General features: G+C 40.1%; 1 protein-coding gene across 3 annotated transcripts in view; it reads right to left on the reverse strand.

The window, feature by feature from the left end:
* The window catches only part of LOC143214707 (cholecystokinin receptor type A), a 635098-nt gene that overhangs the window by 147342 nt on the left and 476827 nt on the right, over positions 1–10929 (reverse strand). The window lies entirely within an intron of this gene.

Here is a 10929-nt window from a genome sequence, read left to right on the forward strand (position 1 = left end):
ATATAATCTCCGACTCGCATGTGGATAACGCTACCAACTTTTGTTTTTGGCTTTTCCACCCTATTACGTTATCGCCTAATTTTACTATATATCCGCTATATGACCTGGAATCTTTATCTGAATCCCAGCTTGCATCAGTGGATACGTTTAACCTAGGATTCCCTTTGGTGTACTTCAGTCTATAGTGTGAGGTTCCTCTTAAGTATCTAAATACCCGTTTTATTCCATTCAAGTGTATTTTCCTCGGATCTTTACTGTACTGCGATAATTTTGAGACAGCATACGATATGTCTGGCCTGGTTCCTGTTGCTATGTACATCAGGGCCCCAAGCATAGTTTGGTACTCCGTGTTATCTGTTGGCTGTGAATCTTCATATTGGTCTAGATTGCTTTGATATTCCATCGGTGACTTTACCGCATTACATTCGTTCATTTTGAATTTGTGTAATATCGTATCAATATATGGTCCTTGTGACATCTCAATACATTCAGGACCGACTTCTATTTTTATGTTTAAGAACTTCATATTACTGTCCTTTTGAACCATCTCGAAATGTTGTTTTAATTTATCCATCGTTTCGTCCATTATCTCGTCATCTGAACCTAGAACTAAACAATCATCTACATACACACCTATTATTACTAGTCTCTTACCTCTCCTTAATGTATATATACAAGGTTCTTCTGGTGTCTGTTCTAATCCAAGTTCTTTCAATGTTTTGTCTAACTTCTCATTCCATTGTCGTCCAGATTGTGGAAGACCATATATGCTTTTCTGTAATTCGCATACCATATCCAGACCCTGCTCGTCTTTGTATCCTTCTGGTTGTTCCATATAAACTGGTTTATTTATTATTCCGTGTAAATAAGCTGTTTTTACATCATATTGTCTTATCTTCAATCCTTTTGTTACTGCTAACGATATCAGTGCACGTAGACTTTCTAATCTTAATACTGGTGCGAATGAATCATTATAGTCTATTCCTTCTCTTTGCATACATCCTACTGCTACTAGTCTCGCTTTGAATTTCTTCATGTTTTCATCATCCGTTTCTTTTTGAGTATAAACCCATTTACTTTTTATAACTTTCATATCTTCCCTTCGAGGTACTAGTCTCCATACCTGATGTTTCTTCATAGATTTTAACTCTTCTTCCATAGCTCGTTTCCAAGATTCTACTTCTGGCGTTTTCATCGCTTCGTTAAAATTCTTCGGTATAACTTCCTTCCTATCTATTACCTGATTCGTTCGATGTCTTTCTTTGCTTTTTAATCTTGGTGATCTCCTTACTTCTTCTTCCCCCTGTCTATTTTCACTACTTCTCAGTTTATTTAGATATAAATTCCGCATCTTTTCATTTGTTACTCCGGCCTCTTTACCTTGTTTCTTTCTTCCTTTTGTTCGAGTTTCTTCCTTTTCTTGCCCATCCTTTTGTTGTTCCTCTCTTTGATTCGGTTCTTCTTCGTTTTCTTTCTCGTCCCTTTGTTGTTTCTCTATTTGATTCGGTTCTTCTTCGTTTTCTTCATCTTCCTCATTTTCTTGATCGGCGTTCACGTATATTAAACTGGATACATTAATACTGTTTCTTTCTTTATTGTTTTCTAATAATGTCGCCCCTTTCCTATTTTCGTCGAATTTTAGTGTCCTTTCCATATAAATTTTCATATTTTCCGGGTTATAAATTCTGTAGGCTTTACAATCTTGACTGTATCCTACAAATATACCCATATTTGCTCTAGGCTCTAATTTATTTCGTACCCTTTTTGGCACATAATAGTATGCTACACATCCGAAAACTTTCGTGAATGACACCGTTGGTTTTCTTCCGCTCCATTTTTCTATTGGTGTGGTATGTTTTTCCGATTTGGTTATTGTCATATTCTTTAAATATGTTGCCGTTGCCACCGCTTCAGCCCAGAATTTGAGTGGAAGGCCTGCATCGAGTAGCATAGTTCTTGCTTTGTCTAACAAGGTTCTGTTAGCCCTTTCTGCTACTCCGTCACTTTGTGGGTTATACGGAACCGTTCTTTGATGGTGAATTCCTTTTTGTATGAACAACTCCTGAAATCTCTTGTTTATAAATTCCGTACCATTGTCAGATCTTACCCTTTTTATCCGTTTCCCGGATTCATTTTCATACCTATTCATGAATTCTAGGAACTTGTCGTATACTTCATCCTTAGTTTTAGTAAAGTATACGAAGGTAAGTCTGCTGAAATCATCTATTAGTACGTACATGTATCTATTTCCGGCCAAAGAGTTAACAGGCATTGGCCCACACACATCCATGTGTATTAATTCTAGAGGTTCTTTCGTCATACGTACATCAACTGTTTTATGTGGTCGTTGAGCGAGTTTCCCTCTTATACATGCTTCGCATTGATCAAGTTTCCCTGTTCTATACTTTAAATCTCTTACTATCGCTCCCTTTTCCATATTGTCTAAATAGTTTTCACAAACATGTCCCAATCTCTTGTGCCATAGCATTTTATCCATTTTGTCATATCTTATTTCTTTTTCGCTTTCTGATGACACCGCCAAGTTTAGGTTATGTTTTCGTGGTTGAGACGACAGTATATATGTTCCGTCCACTTCTTCTCCTTTTGCTACAATTCTTCCATCTCTTTTTATTTCGACTCCTTTATCGAATATCACTTTATATCCATTTTTGTTTAGTTCGCTAACCGATAATAAATTAGCACGCAACTGTGGGACATAAAATACTCCATCAATATTAATAAACTCGGTTGTTTTATCTATTACCGTATGTATTTCTGCATTGCCTATTCCTCTGGCCATTACTGCTTTGTTTTCTCCAGCTAGTTCAATAATGGTGTTACATTCTTGCAAATTCATTATCCAATTTTCATTTCTCGTCATATGTGAAGTTGCCCCTGAGTCCACTGTCCATACCTCTTTCATTTTGTCGCTATCATATTGAAAATTACTATTACTATTTGTTCTAAAAGAGTGTGTTACTCTTCCTTCTCGTACTAAATGTGTATGCTCTACCTTACCCCTGGGTTTTACCTCATGATTTGTTTGTCTATTTTGATAGCTTCCACGATACGTTTTTGAATATCTATTCGGATTATTATTATTATTTCTATAATTATTGTAATTTGGTTGCTTACTTTGGTTGTGGTAACAGTCCCTTGCCAAATGATTGTTTCTTCCACATATGTAACAAGATTTAACGCTATGGGGTCTATTTCTGCCTCTTGACGTTCCAAATGCAGTTTCTCCTCTTTGTATATGTTCATGGGTTTCTTCAGCTTTGTTACTTACGAACATTTCTTCTTCTAACAATAACTGTTCTATTTCGTTTAGAGATTTATCTGTTTGTGTTCTTAAAATTCCTGCAATTCTTTCCATATGTTTAGGTAATCCTCTAACTACATGATACGTAATTTCTCTTTGCTCGAACGTTTGGCCTAATGTGGCATTACGCGCTACGATATTTTGTGTTCTCGTAATATATTCCTTGATAGATTCTTTCTCCTTCATTTTTAAGGTTCTTAATTCTAATCCCATATCTATTTTTCTAACACTTATGTTACCTGCGTGTCTTTCCTTCAGTTTATTCCATACTACTTTTGCGCTTCTTTCGTTCAAAAATTGTCCTGCTTGCTCGTCAGATATTGCTAATATAATAATTGCGAAAGCTTCTCCATTCTTTCTTTCCCATGCTATCCATTGCTTACTCTCAGTCGGCTCCTCACTCGTTCCCGCTCCGACCATGCGCCGTGGTTCATCATTTTCTATAACCTCGTCATATAACCTTTTATGTTTAAGAATGGTACTTACTTTTAACGCCCAAACTGGATAATTATTATTATTAAGTAGTTCTATTTTATTTATTCCCAGATTGTCCGTCATTTCTGTGGCCTTTCTTTCTTGGTATTTCTATAAACGTCTTTCTAATTTTACTCGCCACGTGGTTAGTGGTTCACTTAACCTCACAAACTTTCTATGTACTCGGTACTCTCTCGCTCTATGTATTCTTTATTTTTAGAACCACGCTCTGCTACCATTTGTTGTAGAGAGTGATTAGGAGCGACTCATTTTTACCTTTTATATACTTATTTATTCATATATGGATAATAACACTTACAAAATAAGATAGAAAAATTACATGTTCGTTCTTTGTTTTGATACATTCTCTATACTCTATTGCCAATACCATATAAACAAAAACTCCCAATAATGTGTGCGATCAGGAATACCAACATTACCAGTTCGTGATGGCTTTCAGTACTTGCTGACCATGATCGATAGATTCTCTCGATGGGTTGAGGCTATTCCCCTCAAGGAAACCTTCGCCCTAACGATTGCGCGTGCATTCTTTGACAATTGGATTTCGCGTTACGGTTCTCCGAAGATAATAACGACGGACCAAGGCGCGCAATTCGAGTCGCGTTTATTTTCCGCACTGTTATCCCTCACAGGAAGCGAGAGAATTAGAACTACGGCCTATCATCCGGCATCGAACGGATTGATCGAGCGCTGGCACCGCCCTTTAAAGGCTGCTTTAATGTGTCATAGGGATGCTGACTGGACAAAGTCGCTTTCGACAGTCCTTTTGGGCTTAAGGTCGCATGTCCGTTCGGACACGAACGCCTCTCCGGCGGAGTTCGTGTTCGGGACGACATTGCGCCTCCCGGGAGAATTATTTCTCCCTGACGATTTCTCGCCGGATCCAAACATCTTTTTAGAGGAGCACCGCGAGTTTATGCGACAGATTCATCCCGTACCTGCGGCGCACCGAAATTCTCGAAAAGCATTTGTCTATAAGGACCTCAGGGAATGTTCCCATGTATTCATGCGTAATATGGCCAAAAAGGATCTCGAGAGGCCGTACACGGGCGCGCATAAGGTCCTATCTCGTATAAGCGATCAAGTCTTTCAAATAGACGTCAATGGAGCGTCTCCCAATGTATCCATAGAATTGTTGAAACCAGCTTACTCGATTTCACAAGACTTGGACGACACGATCGCTCCTGACGGTTCCTTGAGCGGTGGATCTGCCCCCCCCCCCCCCGGTGAGAACGTATACGAGAAAAAAGGTCACTTGCTCGACCTAACAAGCTGCAGTGCTAAATACTGTATAATATAATTCCTGTGGAATTCTCTTTCCATCGGCGGTGCTGTGAATTGATGATGCGTTAGCATCGTGGGATTCCCCTTATCATTCACAGCACAGCCCTTGGCGTATAGAAAATCTGTTTCATTGTAAAAAGGATAATATTGTGCGTTCGTCGCGTCTTTCTGCCCTAGTGTGGGAAGAAAGACATATCAATTATCATTAATGTACGAGCCATTGTGCTCAATTTTGTGCGTCACCCTTTTCATACAAAGGCAATTGTTATTATATTGTATCATGCGTTCCCTGCAGCAACGCACTAGGGGGGGGGGAGTGTGTGGGGTCGCGCGTACCACTCTGCATTGACAGCATAGTGGGGAGCTGCCGCGCCTGCGCACGACCACTGACGCCATTATCGACGGCACGTCGATCGTGCCGATCGATCTCTTCTTCCTCGTGCTCTCGAACTGTACACACGTGTTTACTTATTGCTCTACGATTATTTCGATCAGCCATTGTGGCTCGTGGAACCGTTACATAGTAATTCGGTTTATTACCTCGTTTAGGCACTGTATAGTTCATGTATCTTCTCAGTGTTTTCTGAATAAATTGTTGATATTGTTTACACTCGTTAATAGTGTCTACAAGTGAATTATTCCACGTGCTGAGAGTAAGGCTCACCACGTGTGATTCAAGACCATCATTGATCCTTTCTGGACCAATCCTTACAAAGAAGAGTAGAGAGCGCCATCGTGTAGGAAAAGAAGGTAACGAAGAGTCAGAAGAAAGGAAGGCCGGTAAAGAAGGTTAAAAGAAGATAAGAAAACGAAACGAACAAAAAGGAGAAAGAAATACAGGATAAGGAAGCGTCAAGAAAACTAATGAAGATAAGAGAGAAGGAAAGGACAAGAAGTAATAGTTTATCGAAAGTGGAAGGACTGGGAAAGTGGCTAGAAAAGAAGAGAAAAGAGAGAGAGAACGACGAAAAAGATGAAAAGCAAAAGGATCCGTTCAGAAAAAGTAGAAAGACAGGAAGATCGCCGGATAAAGAGAAAGGAGAGGACAGTCTAAAAAAAGATAGAAGCACAAAGAGACATTACAGAGACAATAAGGATGGAAATAAGGGAGGCGTTAAAAGGAACGGTAAATACGATGAATAAAATGATAGAAGAATGCAAGGAAATGAAGGGAATAATGAGAGAGATGAAAGAAATGAAAGAAGATTGGGAGAAAGAAAGGGAAAGAGACAGAAAATTGTGGCGAGAGTTAGAAGAGAGAGTAAAAAAGATAGAGCTGGAAGGGAAAATAGAGGACAAAATAGATAAAAAGATAGAAGAGATAGAAAAGAAGAAAAGAAGAGAACTAAGCGAAAGAGAAAACGGAGAAATGGAAAGAAGAATGAAAGAAGTAGAGATGAAGTAGGAAAGAAAGGAAAGAGAGATAAGGAAGAGGAACATAATAGTAAATGGATTGGAGATGAAAGATGGAGGAGATGGGCAAGATGAAGTAAAAAAGTTATTGGAAGTGATAGGAGAAAAGATAGAAATAGAAGAAGTAAAGAAAGGAGGCAGAAAAGGAGTAGGAAAGGGAGAATGGGCAGTGGTAAAAATGGCGACAATAGAACAGAAAAGAAGAATAATGACAGAAAAGAAGAAATTAGCAGGGACAAAAGAAAGAATAGAGGATGATCTCACGTGGGAAGAAAGAAACATTCAATGGAGGCTAAGGCAGATAATGGAGAAAGAGAGGGGGAAAGGGAAAATAGCAAAAATAGGATATATGAAGATATGGATAGAAGGAAAGATGTGGAAATGGGATGAGAGGGAGAAAATACTTAAAGACGGGGAGGGAAACGAATGGGGGGAGAAAGAGAAGGGGAAGGAGAAATAATAGAAAAAGAGAAAGAAGAGATAAAGATAGCAGAAGAGAAGGAGGAAAAAAGCGGAGAACGAGAAAAAATGAAAATTGGTTTTTGGAACGTAGCAGGAATGATAGGAAAGGATGAAGGATTCTGAAGGACCTAGAACGATGAGACGTAATGGTGCTTGTGGAGACATGGGTAGAAGAAAAAGGATGGGAAAAGGTGGAAAGAAGATTACCACAAGGATACATATGGAAAAAGCAATGGGCAGCTAGGGATAATATAATGGGGAGAGCGAAGGGGGGAACGTTGATGGGAGTGAAAAAAGAAATTAAGAGTGAAAAGAAGGGTTGGGAAAAATCAAAAGAAAAACGAAAAGAAATAGAAGGAATAATAGAGGGTAGGATAATTGTGGAAGATGCAGAATGGAAAATATTAGGAGTGTATGTAAACGAAGATATAGAACAGAAAATGAAAGCATTGAAGGAATGGTGGGATATGGGAAGAGAAGAAAAAATAATAGTAGGAGGTGACTTCAACGCGAGAACAGGAGAAGAAGGAGGGGAAATAAGACAAGAAGAAGAAGAAAGGGAAAGCAGTAGGGAGTCGAGAGACAAAACAATAAATACAGAAGGGAGGAAGCTATTAAGAACGCTAGGAGAGCTGGGATTGGAAATAATGAATGGAGGGACAAAAGGAGACGAGAGAGAAGAATACACATTTATAGGACAGAGGGGGAGAACAGTAATAGATTACGTGATAGGAGACGAAAGAACGAGGGAAGGAATAGAGAGTATGGTGGTAGAAGAAAGAGTAGAATCAGACCATCTGCCAGTAGTGGTGACAATGAAGAAAGGATGGAAAGAAGAGGAAAGAGAGGAAAGAAAGAAGAAAAAAAGAAAAGCGTACAAAAAGTAGAATGGGGAGGAGAGATAAAAGAAAAATTTAGAATACAAACAGAAGAAATAGAAATAACAGGAGAAAGTATAGGAGAAAGGATAGGAGATCTGGAAAAGAAGAAATAATAGACGATATAAGGAGCGATGAGAGCAAGAAAAAGAGGAGAGGGAGAGGATGGTGGGATGAAGAGTGCAAGGACAGAAAGAAGGAACTAAGAAAGACGTTAAGGAAATGGAAAAAAGGTGAAGAAGAAGGAGATGAATATAGAAGAATGAAAAACAAATACAAAAAGATATGTGAAGAGAAAAAAGAGCAGGAAAGAGAAAAGATATTAATAGAAGCAGAGAAAGCGAACACAGAAGGAAAGGTATGGGATTTCCTAAGAAAAATGAGAGGTGGAAAAGGAAAAGGATGTGAAAAGGAGATAGAAATGAAAAAATGGAAAGAGTATTTTATGAGTTTACTAGGAGGAGTAGAAACAAAAATTGAAGGAGGCGGCAGGAGAAGAAGAAGTGAGAGGAGTAACGAAGAGATAAGTATGGAAGAGATAGAAAGAATAATAAGAAAAATGAAAATGGGGAAAGCAGCAGGGGAGGATGAGATGGGAAATGAGGTATGGAAATACGGAGGAGAAAATATAAGGAAGGAGGTGTGGAAAATATGCAATAAAGTATGGAAGGGAGAAGGATGGCCAGAAGAGTGGAAAACAGGTATAATAGTGCCGATAAAAAAGAAGGGAGATGGAAAAACAGTAGAATGTTATAGAGGAGTGACGCTATTAAACACATTGTACAAAATATATACGATAATACTAGAGGAGAGGCTGGAAAAAGAGGTAAAAGAAAAGAAGATGATACCAGAGAATCAGACGGGGTTTAGAAGAGAGAAAGGGACGTTAGACAACATATACGTACTGAACTATTTAATTAACAGAGAACTAGCGAAGAAGAAAGGAAGAATGATAGGCTGTTTTATAGACCTGAAGGCAGCGTTCGATAGTGTCAACAGAAAAATCTTGTGGAAAGCTCTAAAGGAAAGAGGGGTGAGCGAAGGAATACGAGAAAGAATAGAAGAGGTATACAGAGAGACAACGGCGAAAGTGAAAGTGGGAGGAGAAATAGGAGAGAAGTTTTGGGTAGGAAGAGGGGTAAGACAAGGGTGCCCGCTAAGCGCGAAGCTATTTATATTGCTTATGGCGGATTTAGAAGAACGGATGAGGAAGAGGGGGAAAGGCGGGGTAGAAATTAGAGGAAAAATGATATATACATTACAATATGCGGACGACCTGGTGCTGCTGGCAAAGGATGAAAGCGGCATGAAGCTCATGATTGAGGAATTTAGGAAATATATAAAGGAGGAAGGACTTGAGGTGAACAGAGAAAAAACGAAGATTATAAGGTTTGAAAGAAGAAGACCAGAGAAGAAGACGTGGAGATGGGGGGATGGAACGGTTGAAGAAGTAGAAGAGATAAAATGCCTAGGGTACATATTCAAGAAGAACGGAGGACAAGAAAGACAGATAGAAGAAAGAACAAGGGAGGGAGGAGGTGTAATGAGAAGTGCGTGGGGGATAGGCAAAAGATATTTTAAAGACAAGTATAAGAGGAGGGTATGGTTTTTTGACACACTGGTATGGCCAGTGATGGCAAACGGGGTGGAAATATGGGGCTGGGAAGAAAGAAAGAGAGTGGAAGCGATACACGAAAGGTACATCAGATGGGTTCTAGGACTAGAGTGGGTGACCCCAGGCTACATGGTAAGAGAGGAAACAAAAAGAGAGAAGATGAGAGCAAGAGGAGCGAGAAGAGCGTGGAAATTCGAAGAAAAACTAAGAGACGGAAGGGGAAGCGAATGGGCAAGACAATGCCTGAAGGAGATAGAAGAGAGAGCGAGAGGAGGAAAGAAACTATCCAATTGGGAAAAAGGAAGAAAAAAATATATAGAAGAGAGAGGGAATAGTACAATGTTAGAGAAGAGAGACAAGGAGAGGAGAGAAGAGGAATGGGAAAGGATAGAAAACAGAGAGAAGGAGATAGAGAAAGAAGAGAATTGGGAAATGGCGAGGGAATCGAGATACAATAAGTGGTTAAGAGAAATAAGAGTGAATGGACTACCGGAATACATAGAAAAAGGAACGAAAGAAGAGAAATGGAGAAGAATAGCTAGATACAGGATAGGGCAGGCATGCACAGGTGGACGATTTGGGAGCAGGAGCAATCGACCCTGCTCCTGAGCAGGGGTCGGAGCAGTGGCCTTGCTCGGACGTATGGAAGGGGAACCCACCAATTGTAAACGCAGCACGAGAGAAGACGAGTGGGAGGGGCGTGGGGAAGTGGTAAGCGCGCCGGAGTGGTCAGACCACAACAACGTAGACGCCGCTCCACTCTCACACGCTTTCGTGGTCCCAAAGCGCTATTTCACTGTTGTGAGAGCGACAGAGCGAGTCCGATGTATACAAAACGGACGAGACAGAGCGAGCGATCAATCGCCATGGTCGGCATAGGTGGCGTACAAGTACTGTTGTGAGCTGACGAGAAGATCCCTGGCAGGAATGCGGTGACGTGGGCAAGAATGCGCGCCCGATTGGTTGGCTTGGAGGGGGGGGGCGCCTAGGCTCACACGCAGTTTCGACTAGAGTGTTCCATTGGCCGACGCAGTCACCCCCACTACTCGAGTCGCGTGACGAAGAGAGGGAATCAGACGTACCCTAGGGTACTAAGTGAGGGTACTCAACGGCGTAGGCACAAAATTCAGAATACTGCTGAAAAATTGTCATGACGTAAAACTTTCTTATTTTCCTATTCTTATTATAAAACTAGCTTTTGCCCGCGGCTTCGCTCGCACAGAAACCGTTAATGCCCTCGGAAATTGATATTGTTTCTCCATATAAAACCTTTTAACCCCCATTCACCCCTATAGAGTTTTAATTTTATGTCATGCCGCAATCTTAGATTTCAAAACCCCTTTTCACGCCCTTAGGAATCATTTTTTAAAATGCCGAAACAGGTGTTTGATTAATTATATCAAAGAGCATTAAGACCAAGTATGAAGTAAATCCGACCACGAACAAAATATTCCTCATAC

This window comes from Lasioglossum baleicum, chromosome 12 (genome assembly GCF_051020765.1).
Source record: "Lasioglossum baleicum chromosome 12, iyLasBale1, whole genome shotgun sequence".
NCBI classification, from domain to species: domain Eukaryota; kingdom Metazoa; phylum Arthropoda; class Insecta; order Hymenoptera; family Halictidae; genus Lasioglossum; species Lasioglossum baleicum.